This window comes from Microcaecilia unicolor, chromosome 6 (genome assembly GCF_901765095.1).
Source record: "Microcaecilia unicolor chromosome 6, aMicUni1.1, whole genome shotgun sequence".
In the NCBI taxonomy this organism is placed as follows: Eukaryota; Metazoa; Chordata; class Amphibia; order Gymnophiona; family Siphonopidae; genus Microcaecilia; species Microcaecilia unicolor.
Genome location: NC_044036.1, coordinates 246,024,002 through 246,041,328, shown reverse-complemented (window position 1 = coordinate 246,041,328; position 17,327 = coordinate 246,024,002).

Genomic DNA, 17,327 nt, shown 5'->3' with positions numbered 1-17,327 from the left:
AATTCCTTTGCTGCCCTACATCATTTTGATGCTAAGAAAAGAAATACTGAGGTGGAACCAGAGGCAAGGAAGGTAGCACAACCCAAGAAACATCCCCTAAACAATGACAGTTTGCTGAAAAGCAGAAAATTATTACTGCTAGGAGACTCCATTTTCAGAGGTATTAACTTAGGAACATGGTTCAAGGGCTCCAACCTAGTGAAATGCCTTCCAAAATCATCAGTTACCAGAAGTACCAACCAAATACTGAACATGATCCGGGAAGAGAGCAAGGATTCAATTACTGATGTTTTAATCCACTTGGGGAGAAATGACCTGGCCAACTATAGCAAGTTTACAGCACAGACAGCATTCCAAAAGCTTGGGGAGAGACTGAAATCTTTGATTTGGACTACAGCTTTTTCTGAAGTCATTGCTACATGTGGGAAGGGAGAGGAAAGACTACGCAAAACAGTGGAATTCAATAAGTGGCTCGAATCTTGGTGTAAAGAAGAAGGTTTTAGATACATATGAGAATGGAAAAATAACAGGTTGTACTGTAAAGATGGGCTACATCTTTCTGTGTTGGGAAAAAGGATCCTTGGGGACAAATTCAGAGGCTATGTTTCTAGACATTTAAACTAGATAGTGGGGGTGACAAAAGAAAAATAAAAAATTTGGAAAATCAACAAAGATTGAAGACATTACGATTTACAAATTTTTCCTAAATTACCAGCAGTAGCTTCTCGCATTACTTTTGAAAGGTATCTGTTAGAAATTTTGACAATACCGGAACAATCATACCCTTCTGTTTCTAGAATTTATTATTTGTTGCCTTATACTAAGAAGTTTTCTGATCAATCATTAGCGGAGGGTTCTGAGGTACCATTTGATGTTAAACTTGACTCATACAATACAGTTTGAAACCATTGGAGCCTAAGCTGCTACTTTAGTTGTAGACTTTATTTTACAACCAGACCAAGATTGGATTTTGAGAATGTTTTTTCTCATTATAGACAAGAATTATTTTTTAATTACAGAATTAGAAGTTTTCCTGATATATCTAGTCTAGAGACCTGCACAGGAACGGGGTTCGCAGGAATTCCGCGGAACCCGTGGGATTCCCGCAGGGACGGAAGCAGTTCTGCGGGGATCCCATGGGGATGGAAGCAGTTCCTGCAGGGTTCCTGTGGGGATGGAAGCAGTTCCTGTGGGGTTCGCGCGGAAGTGTATGCTGCACTTGTGCCAGCCTCTCACCTACCGAGAACCAAGTTCTTTGAGTGCTGTCTCCTCCTCCTCCTCCTCCTCCTCCTGCTTGCTTTAACAGCACAGCTTCTGATGATCCATTCCTTCTGAGCAGGATTCCTTTATGTTTATCCCACTCAGAAAGAATGGATCCTCAGAAGCTTAGCAGAGATTGGGTGGCAGAGCTGGTGGGGGGAGGCGGGGCTAGTGGGTAAGAAGAGGCAATCTGGTTTAGGATGGGCTGGAAAGGGTTTAGACAGCAACTTTAGTGGTGAAACATGAGGACAGTGCTGGACAGACTTTTACGGTCTGTGTCCTGCAAATGAGAAGATGAATAGGCTGGAGTGGGCTTTGAGGGCAACTCCAGCAGTTCGAACATAAGGAAAGGGCCAGGCGGACGTCTATGGTCTATGTCCCAGAAATGCCACAGAAAGACCATAATCAAGTATATAATATCACATTCATTGTTGATTTAATCATGAATTGATAATGATTGTGACTATTGGGCAGACTGGATGGACCGATCCGGTTTTTATCTGCTGTCATTTACTATGTTACTATTAATCCGCTCTGCTCCCAGTCTGATGCGCAGACCTCAGCTCTGACATAGGCACGAGCATCAGATGTCACCTGACCTACTGGTGCGTACATGTGGCGATCTCTTAGCACACAATGCCAGTGAATCAGAGAAGTCTTACAGGTGCGCACCAGAGTGTTCCAACTTCCATTCTTTCCTTGCCTGCAGTGCTGTGACTCAAACCCAGAGAGAGACTGAGAGAGCCGACAGAAATTTATTTTATGTACCATTAAATTCTTGTGGGACTAGGTGAGGACAGGTTAAATTCTTGCAGGGACGGGTTAGATTCCCGTGGGGACGAATGGGGAGAGGTTGGATTCCAGTGGGGATGGGTTGGATTTCTGTCCCCATGCAACTCTCTAATCTAGACAAACCCAACGAAGGTGTCAATCCTTTCTGAGACTGCGTCCATGTGTTCTGCATAGGGGGCATCTTCTGCCTAATTGTCCTTGTAAATGTGTGATTAAACTACAGTCGGCTCAATATATTTTTTCTTTGAACCGATTAATGTAATGACCTTCTTGGACTCCAAACAAGTCTCGATTCCTCCTCCTCAGTTGTTGGCTCCTGTAACTTCTACTTCGTAATATGTGATTAGCATAGTGCTGCTCTTTCACCTTTTTCCTTATTAATGATATTTCTTTGAATTATGCCTTGCTTCCCTCTCCTATTTGCGCACTTGAGATACAATTATCACTTTGTTGACTTTATTCTTAATTATCTGTTTTTCTTTTGTTTATATAAAGAGGATTACGATGGTTTAAGTACAGTATTTTTTCCTATGATTAATGTAACACTTTATTAATCATGATATTGTTTCTTTTCTATTCAAGAGTTTTTTTGTAACATGTATGAAAATTGCTTAAAATAAAAAGAAATTTGAATTTTTTTTAATGGTGCAGTATAGGTTTGGTTCCTCTTAGGCACTGCAGTTTCTCTGACCTTGTTCCCTGCCCAGTATATGCTGAACCTCATCCCCTGTTTGAATTTCTTCTATCCAGTGTACGGCAGTGGCCAAAAAAGCAAACCGGATGCTAGGAATTATTAGGAAAGGGATGCAAAATAAGACTAAGAATATTATAATGCTGCTGTATTGCTCCATAATGCAACCTCACCTTGAGTACTGCATTCAGTTCTGGTCACTGTATCTCAAAAAAGATATAGTGGAATTAGAAAAGGTTCAAAGAAAAGCGATCAAAATGATAAAAGGGATGGAGCTCTTCTCATATGAGAAAAGGCTAAAGAGTTTAAGTTTCTTTAGCTTGGAAAAGAAACAGCTGAGGGGGGATATGATTGAGGTCTATAAAATCCTCAGTGGTGTAAAACGGGTAGAAGTGAATCGATTTTTCACTCTTTCAAAAAGTACAAAGGCCAGGGGACACTCAATGAAATTACATGGAAATAATTTTAAAACAAATAGGAGGAAATATTTTTTCACTCAAAGATTAGTTGCCGGAGGATGTGGTAATAGCACATTAACAGCAGTTAGCATATCTTGAGTTCAAAGAAGTTTTGGACAAGTTCCTGGAAGAAAAGTCCATAGTCTGTTATTGAAATGGACATGGGGGAAGTCACTGCTTGCTCTGAGGCTGATAGCATGAAATGTTGCTACTAATTGGGTTTCCGCCAGGTACTTGTGACCTGAATTGGCCACTGCTGGAAGCAGGATACTGGGCTAGATGGAACATTGGTCTGACCCAGTATGGCTATTCTTCCCTTATCTCTTGTTTGTCCTGTTTGTCTGTCCTAATTAGATTGTAAGCTCTATCGAGCAGGGACTGTCTCTTCATGTTTAAGTGTACAGTGCTGTGTACGTCTAGTAGCGCTTTAGAAATGATAAGTAGTAGTAGTAGTAACTGTTTATACTGTACTGGTGCCAGTTATCTCAGCTGTAGCAACTTCTCAGGGTTTTTTTTTCCTGTTTTTGTTTTGTTTTGCCTTGCAATTGTTCATTTAGCACAGGTTCTGCCTCTCATGCTGATTATATATTTAGAGTCAAAGCTGGAGTGGGAATAATGCTGGATTCATCCTTTTAATAGTGGAAAGCAGGATTTGTAAAAGTCACTTCCCCAGCTGCTGGATACTGCCCTGAAGTACTGGCACATAAATTTTGGTATCTTTTTACTAACAGAATCTATTGAATAACAACATTCCCTTGTATCACAAAAATAATTCTAATTACTTACAGACCACTTTTCTTGCTTTCTTAACATCCTCACTCAGCACTTGTGTTACAGCCTGGCCCTCCATCTAGAAGGGAAATCTTCTCCAATTTGTATTAGATCATATATTACATGATTAACACAGCATTTTGGCCAGGTCTCCTTCTGGCCAAAAGAAAGTTTCCACTATTACTACGCAGTTAAGGTCAACATTTTTCTACAGATATTGAAAGAATGTTTTATTTTTTTTTAATCTCTTGTTGCTGAAGCTAAAGCTTTTATCTCAAATACAACGCCAGTTTCTTTTACAGACAACTAGCACTTCTTGATGGGAATGCACCCCCAGAGAATCTTATTAACCTGCTGAGGCTTAGGAAATGTATGTGTGTGAGTCCCTATAGCTTTTGTATATACTGTCCTGTCCTCAGAAAACTTGCAATACCTCTCAGGGGATCCTGATGGGTTTTATGGGGGGAATTCACTTACAATCACGGATGTTCTGGAAAATAGGTTCAATTAGGCCTATATGGAACCTCTTGTCTGGAAACAAAGTATAAATTAATGTTAGCCAAGATTAAATAGCCCTTTCAGTTTGCACAGTTGGTGGAGATGCATGAAAAAGGTAGACAAATGGGTGGTATATCCCTCTTCACAAAAGTGGAGACAGGGAAGAAGTGGGAAACTACAGACCGGTAAGTCTCACGTCAGTGGTAGGAAAAATAATTTATTTTATTTATTCAGAAAATTTATACCCCGCTTTATACCACTGAGAGCAGCCTCAAAGCGGCTTACAAAGAACTGAAGAAACAATTACAATGTCAGTAGAGAGAAAGGCACAGAGGAAGAAGGGAGGGGAAGAAATAGAAAAAAATAGAGAATAAGATGAATGGCAACAAAAAGAATTTAAAGATGGCCCGCAAATCTGATGATAGAAAGGACTGCAGGCGTTATGTGTGATTAGCTTAGTGCTGCTCTTCCACCTTTTTCCTTATTAATGATATTTCTTTGAATTATGCCTTGCCTCCCTCTCCTATTTGCGGACTTGAGATACAATTATCACTTTGTTGACTTTATTTTTAATTATCTGTTTTTCTTTTGTTTATATAAAGAGGATTACGATGGATTATAATGGAGTCGCTGCTGAAAGAAAGGATACTTAACTTTCTAGAAGACAACGGGTTACAGGACTTGAGGCAACATGGCTTTACCAAAGGAAAATCCTGCCAAACGAATCTCATTGACTTCTTTGACTAGGTGACCAAAGAAATGTATTAAGGCCATGTGCTAGATGTAATCTACTTGGATTTCAGCAAAGTCTTTGACACGGTCTCCCACAGAAGACTCGTGAATAAGCTGAAAGGGCTGAACTTAGGACCAAAAGTAGTGAACTGGATAGAAAACTGGTTGACCGACAGGTGGCAGAGGGTGGTGGTAAATGGAATCCACTAAGAGGAAAGGATGGTGAGCAGTGGGGTTCCTCAGGGGTTGGTGCTGGGGCCCATTTTGTTTAATATATTTGTGAGAGATATTGCTGAAGGGTTGGAAGGAAAGGTTTGCCTTTTTGCAGATGACACGAAGATAGCCAATAGAGTGGATACCCTGGAGGGAGTAGAAACGATGAGAAGGGATCTCCGAAAGATAGAAGAATGGTTGAGGGCCTGGCAGTTAAAATTTAATTGTTAGACTCTGGGAAATTAATAACAATTCTGGTTTCTCAATTGGTAAACTCAAAGAGATATAGAAACCTGATTCATTTATCAATATCTAAATAAATATTTTTTTATGTATGTGATAGTGCTCAGTATCGGGTGCATATCAACTGGCACTGCAAAAGAATACCTGAGACAGCACACCCCTATAAGATAAGTGGAATTTTTAGAAATGCCACAAGATTCTGATGTTATAGTATAACATAGAGATCCCTGACAGGTATATATATATATATAAAAAATCTTTAATGTTATAGCACAGCGGAGAGGTCTGTGATTAACCAAAAAACAAGGGGTAGGAAGATAGGGATGCATAGTGCAATGAAGGTGGGTGTAGGTGCTATTTAATGGGCTATCTACTAGCTCAATGATATGTACCCGGTACTCAGCATTATCACATACATAAAAAAATATTTATTTAGATATTGATAAATGAATCAGGTTTCTATATCTCTTTGAGTTAAAATTTAATGCCAAGAAGTGCAGAGTGATGCATTTGGGGTGTAGAAACCCAAAAGAGAGATACCGAATAGGAGGGGAGAGATTAGTAAGCTCGAGTCACTTGGGGTGTTGGTGTCGGAGGATATGAAGGTGAAGAAACAATGTGACAAGGTGACGGCATAGGCGTAGTTTGACTGTTTCATTTGGGGGGGCAAAGGATGGGGTGGAGCATATTAGCATATTCATTTGCATATATACATATGCAAATGAATATGCTAATATGGAGGAAGGAAGGGAAAGAGCTGGCTTTTTTTGGGAATAACCATAATGAATATGTATGAGATATCAAGCCAGCTCTTTCTCCCTTCCTTCCTTCCTTCCTTCTTTCCTCCTTACCCAGCACTCCCTCTTCATCTCCAGTAGTATTTCCCCACCCCCTTTCCCATTCCATGCTACTGTTGACCTTAGAAATGCATAAGCTCTATATGTAGATCCTTCAAGAGGTAGTGTGTCATGATTTAGGCTCTACATCCTGATGTTTTGGTGCCACCTCAGTAAGGCCAACACACAATCTCTCCACTGCAAAATGCTATACACAAACTTGTGCAAAAGCACACTCATATTCTCACTAAACCATAACAGCACTAATTCCAAGGACAGACTCAGCATGCAGCAATACCAGAAAAATTGAAACTTACATGCAAAATATCACAGATGCACATTTCCAAAAGCTGACATATTCCAATTAATAAATTCTGAATAAAACACTTTTTTCTACCTTTGTTGTCTCATCATTTAGTTTTTCTATTTGCTTTGGTTCCAGTGTCTTCTGTTTTATGCAGTAGCCCTGTCCCTACCCTTCCTCGAGTTTCAGTATCTGCCCTCAACGTGTCCCTCACCCCAATCTTCATCCTGTTATTCCTGTTTATTTTGCTAATTCTCCCCTCTTCCAGCACCCTCTCTTTCTATTTCCTCCCTTCTATACAGCACCCTCTCTCCCTATTTTCACTCCTCTGACCAGTATATTCTCTTTCTCTCACCCTCTTCTGTCCAGCATATCCTCCTTCCCTTACTTCAATCCAGCATCCCTCCATGTCCCCATGTGATACTTGGTGAAAGCATTAAACTGGTTAGGCCAGTTTTCAATCATATACTTTTTTTAAGCAACTGAATGAGAGAATATTTACCTAGGAATATGCTCCAAGAGAATTCAAGTTATGCAAATGTAATGCTTTTTTTTGTTTTTGGTAGGGAATGCTCCCTGGTAGAGATTAAGGGAGGCTGCAGCAAAAAAAAACCCCGGGGGGATTCAGCCAAAGGCAGTCAATGTTTTTTTAAATGATGGCTGCTGCTAGCTGAATTATAGCTGAATGTTCAATACTGGTACCTAGCCAGATAGCACTGAACATCTGTACAGTTAGCAGTCTGCTGGGAGTTAACCCCTGTTTCTCCTACCCAGTTATCTCCTGCTGAATACTGGCTTAGACACTGCAGGCAGGAGGGCCAGTAGACAGAGCAGCTTCTGGGAACGGGGCCAGCCACTGCTGGGAGGCTTTTGGCTTTACATTACATTACACTGTGGTTTTATATCCAGTAAACACCATCAACTTTGCTGTGTGTAACGGCGACGGCTGGCTGCGCGGGGGAGTGGAAACATTTCATTTACCTGGCTTCGCGGCGCCTACTACTCCCTTCTTCCTTGTGTGTGGACTGGTGGCTGGCTCACTCCACTACTATCGGCGCGATTCCGCGAAGAGCAGAGCGGTGAACGCGAACTCCAAATGGCGGTAACGCACCAAACAGGAAGCACCTGCACCTCGACTCCATCCTTTGCTTCCCTGCCCTATCAGCAGCGTCCCGCCTTCCACTGATGTCATTTCTTTTCGGGCGGGCAGAACGCTGAGGGCAGGGAAGCGAAGGACAAAGTCGAGGTGTTTCCTGTTTGATGCTTTAACAGTGGCGCCCCGCGACTTCCAGTAAGAACAGTTTGGGGGGGCATTGCCCCCCCTCGCCCCCCCCCCAGTCTACGCCCATGGGTGACGGTCATGGCCAGAAGAATGCTAGTCTGCATAGAGAGGGGCATAACCAGCAGAAGAAAGGAGGTGTTGATGACCCTCTACAAGTCGTTGGTGAGGCCCCACTTGGAGTATTGTGTTCAGTTTTGGAGGCTGTATCTTGCTAAAGATGTAAAAAGACTGGAAGTGGTGCAAAGAAAAGCTACGAAAATGGTATGGGATTTGTATGAGGAGAGGCCTACCGACCTGAACATGTATACCTTGGAGGAAAGGAGAAACAGGGGTGATATGATACAGACGTTCAAATATTTGAAAGGTATTAATATTTGAAAGGTATTAATCCGCAAACAAACCTTTTCCGGAGACGGGAAGGTGGTAGAACTAGAGGACATTAATTGAGGTTGAAGGGGGGCAGACTCAGGAGTAAATGTCAGGAAGTATTTTTTTCACAGAGAGGGTGATAGATACGTGGAATGCCCTCCCGTGGGAGGTGGTGGAGATGAAAACGGTAATGGAATTCAAACGTGTGGGATAAACACAAAGGAATCCTATTTAGAAGGAATGGATCTATGGAACCTTAGCGGAGATTGGGTGGTGACACTGGTATTTGAAGAGTAAAACCGGTGCAGGGCGGACTTCTACGGTCTGTGTCCTGATCGTGACTGAATAGATATGGATGGGCTGGAGTGTAAATTTTAAGGGGTTTCAACATTATCTTTGGAATTTTTAGTACAGGAACAGTGCTGGGCAGACTTTTACGGTCTGTGCCCTGTGAAAGGCAGGGACAAATCAAACGCAAACTCGAGTATATAACACTGAGGAGGTTAAGCAGTCTTCAACTGTATGTTTACACTGTATGTGAGCTTTCTAGTGGCTCATAGCACAGCACTCACAATTGGTAGGATCTGACTTTTATTTTACTAGTTGAGAATACTTTATGTAAACCCTGATCCACTTCTTGCTCTGACATAGGTGTAGATCAGGGAGCTCTGGGGCCATCTAATGTACCACGAGCTTCCCAGATTCTTCCTGATAGGGAGGGAAAACAAGTTTCCAAGAGCCATAAACTATCATCTTCGTCGGTATATTGGTATAAAAACCATAGTCACATTGGTTCAGGTTGTTCCAAATACAGTTGAGAATACGTGGGGGGGGGGGGGGGGGGGGGCATTTTCGAAAGGGACATCCAAGTTTTGATTTGGACGTCCTCGCAAAACGTCCCGATCCAGGGGCGGGGAAACATGTATTTTCGAAACAAGATGGACGTCCATCTTTCGTTTCGAAAATAATGTCAGGAACGCCCAAATCCTTAATTTGGTCATCCCTAGATTTGGTCTTCCCCCTAGACATGGACGTTTCTGATTTTCGGCGATAATCGAAACCAAGGACGTCCATCTCAGAAACGATCAAATGCAAGCCATTTGGTCGTGGGAGGAGCTAACATTTCTAGTGCACTGGTCCCCCTGACATGCCAGGACACCAATTGGGCACCCTAGGGGGCACTGCAGTGGACTTCATAAATTGCTCCCAGGTACATAGCTCCCTTACCTTGTGTGCTGAGCCCCCCAAAACCCACTACCCACAACTGTACACCAATACTATAGCCCTTATGGTTGAAGGGGGGCACCTAGATGTTGGTGCAGTGGGTTTGTGGTGGGTTTTGGAGGGCTCGCTGTTTCCTCCACAAACGTAACAGGTAGGGGGGGATGGGGCTGGTTCCGGTTCCGCCTGTCTGATGTGCACTGCACCCACTAAAACTGCTCCAGGGACCTGCATACTGCTGTCACGGACCTGAGTATGACATATGAGACTGGCATTGAGGCTGGCACAAAATATTTTTAATGATGTTTTTTTGAGAGTGGCAGGGGATTAGTGTCCACTGGGGAAGTAATGGAAGGTCATCCCCGAATCTCTCTGGTGGTCATCTGGTCATTTCAGGCACCTTTTTGTGCTTTAGTCATAAAAACAGTTCCAGGTGAAAACATCCAAGTGCTCGTCTGGGATGTCCTTCTTTTCTTCCATTATGGGTCAAGGAGCCCATTTATGTAAACCCTGATCCTCTTCTTGCCCTGACATAGGTGTAGATCAGGGAGCTCTGGGGCCATCTAATATACCATGAGATTCCCAGATTCTTCCTGATAGGGAGGGAAAACAAGTTTCCAAGAGCCATAAACTATCATCTTCTTCAGTATATTGGTAGAAAAAACATACAGTCACATTGGTTCAGGTTGTTCCAAATATAAAATTTACTTCAGCGCTTATCAAACCTTCTGTGATCATGACCCCCTGAGGCCTACTTCATTCTCCATGCTGCTGCAACTATCCCCCACCTTCAGGAAGCACAGACCAATGATTTTTGTTTTGTTTCCAGTCTGCTCAAATGTGGGTCTTGTGAGCCCATGTGTGAAGTGCTGATGTACTGCATTAATGTAAAAAGATGAATAATGTGACAATGTTTTTATTTCACTTCAGTGATATCCATTAGAGATGAGCTGTCATTTGCAATGACATATCCCATGTCATTGCATGTCGTTAACAAACAAAAATGAGCAGAAAAAAAATGCATTTTGTGTTTTTTATTTGCTGATACTGGTGCACACTCTTTATATATAGTATGTGCTATTTATATAGAAGGTGCACTCCTTTGGAAAGACTGTGCAATCTTTCCTGATAGTGCACACTTGCGTACACTATCGGGAGTGTGCACTATTATCAGCAAAAACCCCCACAAGATATCATTTCTTTCCTGCTCATTTTCATTTGTTAATGATATGCAACAGCATAGAATATGTTGTTTATATTTCCCATGGCATTGAAAGCGACAGCCCTAATAGAAACTAGGGATGAGTTTTCATTTGAAATGAAATAGGAAGTTTTAATGCTGCCAAAAAGAAAAATTGCGCCCCTAGCCTACCCCCATGCTTCCAGTATCTTATCCTGAAGGCCAACCCAAGGATATCTAACACCCTAGGCAGATCTTCAGCTGTGCATTCCCCCCCCCCCCCTTTAGGCCCTATCCCCAACCCCCCTCCCATTTCTTCAGCATCTCTCTTCCCCCCCACCTCCCTAGCATCTCCTTCCTCTTGCCTTCCCCAGCCATGCCTGCTGCTACAGCCACCCCCGTCTGGATTGAGGCTATAGAAACTCAATGTGGTGAAGGGCCTTAAGCTCAGGATTGCCCTCAAGCACCTCTGCCTCTTGTTCACCCTCTAATGCAAACTATCAGAGGGAGCAGAACATGGCAGCACATGTGCACAAGACTGTGTTGAAAAGCACCATGCTGCACCAAAAACAGTATTAAAGTGCTGCCTTACCAGTGTCACACTGATGTGGCCCTATATGGATGCCTGGTCCATCTAGTGGTAGGATCAGCCCTTCCTATCCCATCTGTGGATTTTTCAGGGAGAAGAAGACTCTCCATTTGTTCTTGCCCCATCTGCCCTGTTGTACAGTACTTACTCAAAATTGTACTGGCCTAAGTTTACATGGCACAGTGGCACCATTTTGAAAAATGGAAATGGTGGGCCAGGAAGTACTAGAGATTGCTCCTGCCCCTGAAGATTTCACTGGTACATAAGGCGCACACCGCACACAAAGAGGGTAGAGATGAGAGGAAAGAAAGCTGAATTGGGGGAGGGGCTTGTATTTTACTTTGAGGGTGGGGGACCTGACTTTTCCCTTTTTTATTTTGTGATGTACCAAGGGTGGGTCAGTGGGGGTGGTCCACCCCAGGTGTATGCAGTAAGGGGGTGCATTCCCTCTAAGCTGTGCAGCCGGGGTCCCATACTTTTTCCACCCTCTTTCGCACTGCTTCTGTTGCTGCTTCTTCTCCAGACCTGCAGCAAAACAAGTTAAAGGTATCGCGGGGCCACACTCTCCATATCTATGGCTGCCAGCTCTGCCCCAGTTCAGGAAGATGACAGAGGGGTTTTGCTGCAGATCCGGAGGATAAGCAGGGGCAAGGGGGAAGACAAAGGAGATACCTATGGAAAGAGGAGGAAAGATAGGAGGTAGATGCTGAGATGAAAGGGGGAGAGGAGAAAGAGAGAATGAGGGCAAACACTAATTGAAAGGAGGAAGAGAAGGAGATCAGATGGATGGAAGGGGTGAGGAAGGGCAGATGATGGAAGAAAGGAAAGAAAGAGGGTAGATGATGGATAGAAAATGGCAGAAAAAGAGAGCAGAGCCTGGATGGAAGGGAGCAGAGAAAGAGAGCAGATGCTGAATGGAAGGGAGAGAGAGAGAGAGAGAGAGAGAGGGCAGATGCTGGATGGAAGGGGGAGAGAAAGGGGGCAGATGCTGGATAGAATGGTGCAGAGAAAGAGAACAGAGCCTGGATGTAAGGGAGCAGAGAAAGAGAGCAGATGTTGGAAGGAAGGGAGAGAAAAAGTGGGCAGAGCCTGGATGGAAGGGAGCAGAGAAAGAGAGTAGTTGTTAGATAGAAGGGGGAGAGAAAGAGGGTGAATGCTGGACTGGGTGGTGGCAGAAGAAGAGAACAGGATAGCATTATTGAGAGATTGGAGAATAAGAGGAAGTGGAATAGGAGAGCCAGGTAAGGGAAAGAGATGGAAAGCTGTAGGTAGATAGTAAATGAGGGAAATTGGAGACTGGATAAGAAGAAAGAATTAGATATGGACAGAAAGGCAGAAAAATAAATTGAAGAAAACTGAAAGAAAGAGGAGGAGAGAAAAAAATGATGCATGGACTGGAAATCCTGGCAAGAGAGTTAAGAAAAGATTAGGAAAGCAGAAACCAGAGACTAGGAGCAACACAATTAGAAAAAGTTTAATGCCAGACAACAAAAGTAGAAAAAATAATTTTATCTCTAGATTAGAATAAAGTAGTATGGTTATTGAGTTAATATGTTAATAAATATAAATGGAAATAGGGTGATATCTTTTTACTGGACTAATTTTAATACATTTTAAATACATTTTTTGACTAACATTAGGGACCAAACCCTCCTTTCTAGGTCAGGAGAAGATACTATAAAAGCAGTATACTCTCCTGAACTGAGGAAGGAGGTTTTGGCTTCTGAAAGTTAATTGAAAATTTTATTTAGTTGAAAAATATATCATCTTAATTTCCATTTTTTTCTATTATTTGTATGCATTAATTTGTAGTGTAGTGATTGGAATATGTCAGTTTTTGAAATTTACATCTGTTTATATTTTGCACAGTACAGGGGAATCTGTATCACTTTTTCTTTCTCTGGTGTTCACTGTATTCAGAGTCCGGTTTCTTGGGGATTCAGTTTAATTTTTGTCTATATATTTCTACTTTTAGCTTGTGGTTACTCTTATTTTACACTGGGTGAGGGTCTATCTGTATTCTGTGTGTGTAAAAGAGACATGGTTTTCTTCTAGCATTGACAGTGCAGGATTGATCTGTACTTATTTGGCTTTTTTTAGTTTTCCAATAGGTGTATTGATGTTCTAGTGCCCACTGCAATGTTTATGGTGCTACCTTTTCCTAGGTAGGCCCTTGTTGTGTGATTCGTGGAAGCTACTGTTATTATGGTATGGCAGAATTGCTCTTTAGGTCCTGATTGACACTTGTAGTGTTTTGTATTACTTCACAGTATGCCTGGCACTGGATTTTGGATTTGGATTTAGTTTAGTGTAGTTTCGTTTTATTTAATATACTGCCTTTCATAATCTCAAACTGGTGTGCAAGTAAAATCAATAAAACATATTGAAAAGAATAGAATCACCAGCCATAAAGAAAAAAAAGAGAAAATAGCAAAGACCTTAGGAGCAAAGGAGAGCTAGGAAAAGAGAGCACATGAGCTGGACAGTCAGTCAGCCTAGTGGCTGGGGTAGGATCTATGAGAAGGCTTCAGTTTAAAAAAAAAAGGGGGGTTTAAGGGCTATTTTAAAAGGCTGATATAATTGTTCATTACAAAGGGTGAAAGGCAGGGAATTTCAAAGAGAAGGACTCAGTGAGAAAAATGCAGAGTGATGTGTAGTCTGAAGTTTAGCATGTGACAAAGGTGGTATGGAGAGAAGATCGGCAGTGGTGGACTGAAGGACAGTGGTAGTCCAATACGAAATTATCAAAGATGAAAGGTAAGTAGGAGCATTGGAAAAAAGAAATTTCTCAATAGTAGCTCAAGGCACTTTACATTCAGGGTACAGTAGGTATTTTCCTGTCCTGGGAGGGTTTACAATTTTTGTTTTGTACCTGAGGCAGTCGAAGGTTATGTGACTTGTCCAGATCTCAAGGAGCAGAAGTGGGATTTGAATCCTGTTTTCCCTAGTTCTTAGCTTGCTACTCTAGCCATAATACAGATAATAACTATTAGCTGTACCTAATGTTTGGCAACTCAACAGTAGATTATAGGCTAGTAGGTGGCCATTTGGTAACCTACCAAAATCATTGATAAGAGAGGGATGATAAAAAATGATCTCCCTCAAGTGTCAAGTATGCTAGGTATGCCACTGCTGCAAAACATTCAAAACCATCTGTGTTCAAGTCAGTGATTGGCTATAAGCTAGAAACTGGCTAGATCCATGTCAATCTGGATTCAGACCCGGTTATGGAACAGAAATGGTCCTTGTATCCCTACTAGATAAACGTCACAGAAACTGAGATAGGGGATTTGCTAGATTTCTTAGTAGCTTTTGACACTGTGGATCACGATATCATGCTAGCATAACTGGCAGAAATAGGTATCAATGGAACAGTACTTGCTTGGTTCAGGTTCTATCTATCAGACAGGCAACAGTCCATACTGTTTGGCAGCACCTCATCACCAGTATGGGCACTGACCTGTGGGGTACCACAAGGATGGATTCTGTCACCTATTATGTTCAATATCTAACTCAAGCCACTAGCCAAGCTGATTCAGTCGATGAACACTCAGTTCTACATCTACATAGATAATGTGCAGCTACTCATACACATTGAACCCGACTTACCCACAGCCCTTGAATAAACTGACTACCTGCTAACATCAATTCAAGAATGGGCTAAAAACAACAAACTTTGCCTGAACCTAAGTAAAATTGAGCTTCTCTGGGTCCCTAACACAAGTGGGCACATACCTGACATCAAAATCTCTATTGGGAATTATGAACTCCCCCTCAAATCACAAGTTGGGAACCTTGGAATACAGTTAGATTCAATACTTACTCTGGTCCCCCAAATCCAAGCAGCCTTCAAGAACTGCTTCTATCATTTGCAACAACTACGCTACCTCTCTCTTTACATCAAGAAGGCAAATCTTGTCTCAGTTGTGCATTCCATGATAACATCAAGACTGGGTTATTGTAATTCACTTTACACTGGTCTGATTACAAAGGGTCTGCACCAGCTCCAATTGATTTCAGAATGCTGCAGCAAGACTCATAGAAGGTTGTAAGCAACATGACCACATTGCACATTTTTGCATAAACTTCACTGGCTAAATTTAAAACTCTATGTCTGATCTTCAAGGCCTTTAAAGGAAATGGACCGAAGTACTTGAAGAACAAGATCACCCTCTATACAACTCCAAGGACACTAAGGTCCTCCCAAGGAGTATCCCTAACCACACCCTCTCCAAAGGACATTATTTGATGTGATGCCCACAAACAAGCCTTCTCTGGAGTAGCCCCTACACTCTGGAATGCACTCCCTGGAAGGCTCCACTTAAGACAAGACTATCTCTACTTCAGGAAGCAGGTGAAAGCTTGGCTCTTCAACCAGGCCTTTAATGGAAGAACTAAAATCACACAGAAGGAGTGACAAGGGCTGCACATACTGCAGCAGGACATGTTTATCCACTCCTACTCTAGCTGAAGTAATATTTAAACATTTCTCTGACTTCATGTGCAACTTTCTTTAAATTAGTGCCCTTATTTTCTACTCCTCTTCCTCTCTATGTTCCCTCTTTGCTTATACCTATGCTATCTATTAAAATGTTTTATGTATTGAGCTGAGTAGTATATTTTTACTGTTGTAATTGTCTATTGCTTATGTTTGACTTATTCTTGCTGAACACCGCCTTGAGTGAATTCCTTCAAAAAGGCGGTAAATAAATCCTAATAAATAAATAAATAAATTCTGCACCTATATAGAAAATCTGTCATAATAAAATAGCACTAACATCCAGGACTCAAATGGCAACAACACTACCTTTAAACAGTAACACCCTAGAATTCTGACATACTACCTACTGGAAAAACAGAACAAACCAAACTGCTACAGATCCCTACATAGAAACTAAACACTAGCAGAATATCTCACTTCTATCACTCCTGCAGGATACAAACAGAAAGTGAAATACAGAATAAGCCACCACAAACTAGAAATAGGAACCCCGATAGTCTGAATGTAATGCAACATTGAAGAAACAAAAGTGCTTTTCCTTCTGTACTATGTAAAATACATAGAGTTCTCAGGGTTGCACATTTCAAGATGACAGTCACTTAATTCAAAATTATATGTATTCTACCTTTGTTGTCTGGGCCTCTCCTGTCAACATTTCTTGAGTTGCTTCATCTAATTAGTTTCTCATAATTATTTATTCTTTCTTTCTTCTGTCTTGACATTCATTGTTCCCCTTAATCATTTTTCTCTAATTCTTTCTTCTGTGCATCTCCACTCATCAGCTAGATTTTACCCTTCATTCTTCCCATCCCTCACCCTCTAGTCCTGTTTCCCTCTTTTCACATCTTAGCTACCAATGAGCTTTCCATCATTCACTCTTTCCTCTCCCCAGTCTTCATTTATCTTCCTCCATGTTTCATTCCCTCACCAACCTCTGCTCTTTACCTGTCATTCAACCTGTACTAGGCTGTGCATTTTTGGTTTGCTATTCTCTAAACTTATGAAATTTTATAAAATATTATAGAAAAAAGTTGTACATGAATCAGAGAGAATTAGAAGTCTTTAATTACTCACCCACCATCACAGCATCAGATATCAGTTGTAAAGTTATAACAAAACTTACAACATATAACATCATCACCTCTGGTAATTATAAGTAATTAGACTAATTATATAAAGAAGAGAAAAAGAAGGAAGAAAAGTTTGTTCCTCATACAAAGGTCACAGAACAGAGAGAAAGCAGAGAAAGAAAGAATGAATGAAAGAAAGATTCTTAGATATAGAGAATTAGTTTCTACGAAGGGGGGAGAGCACCCCTTCGGGAAAAACCATAGGCCATTGGACGGATCTGAAACTCTCTCTCCAAGCATGCCTAGTTTTTCAGAGT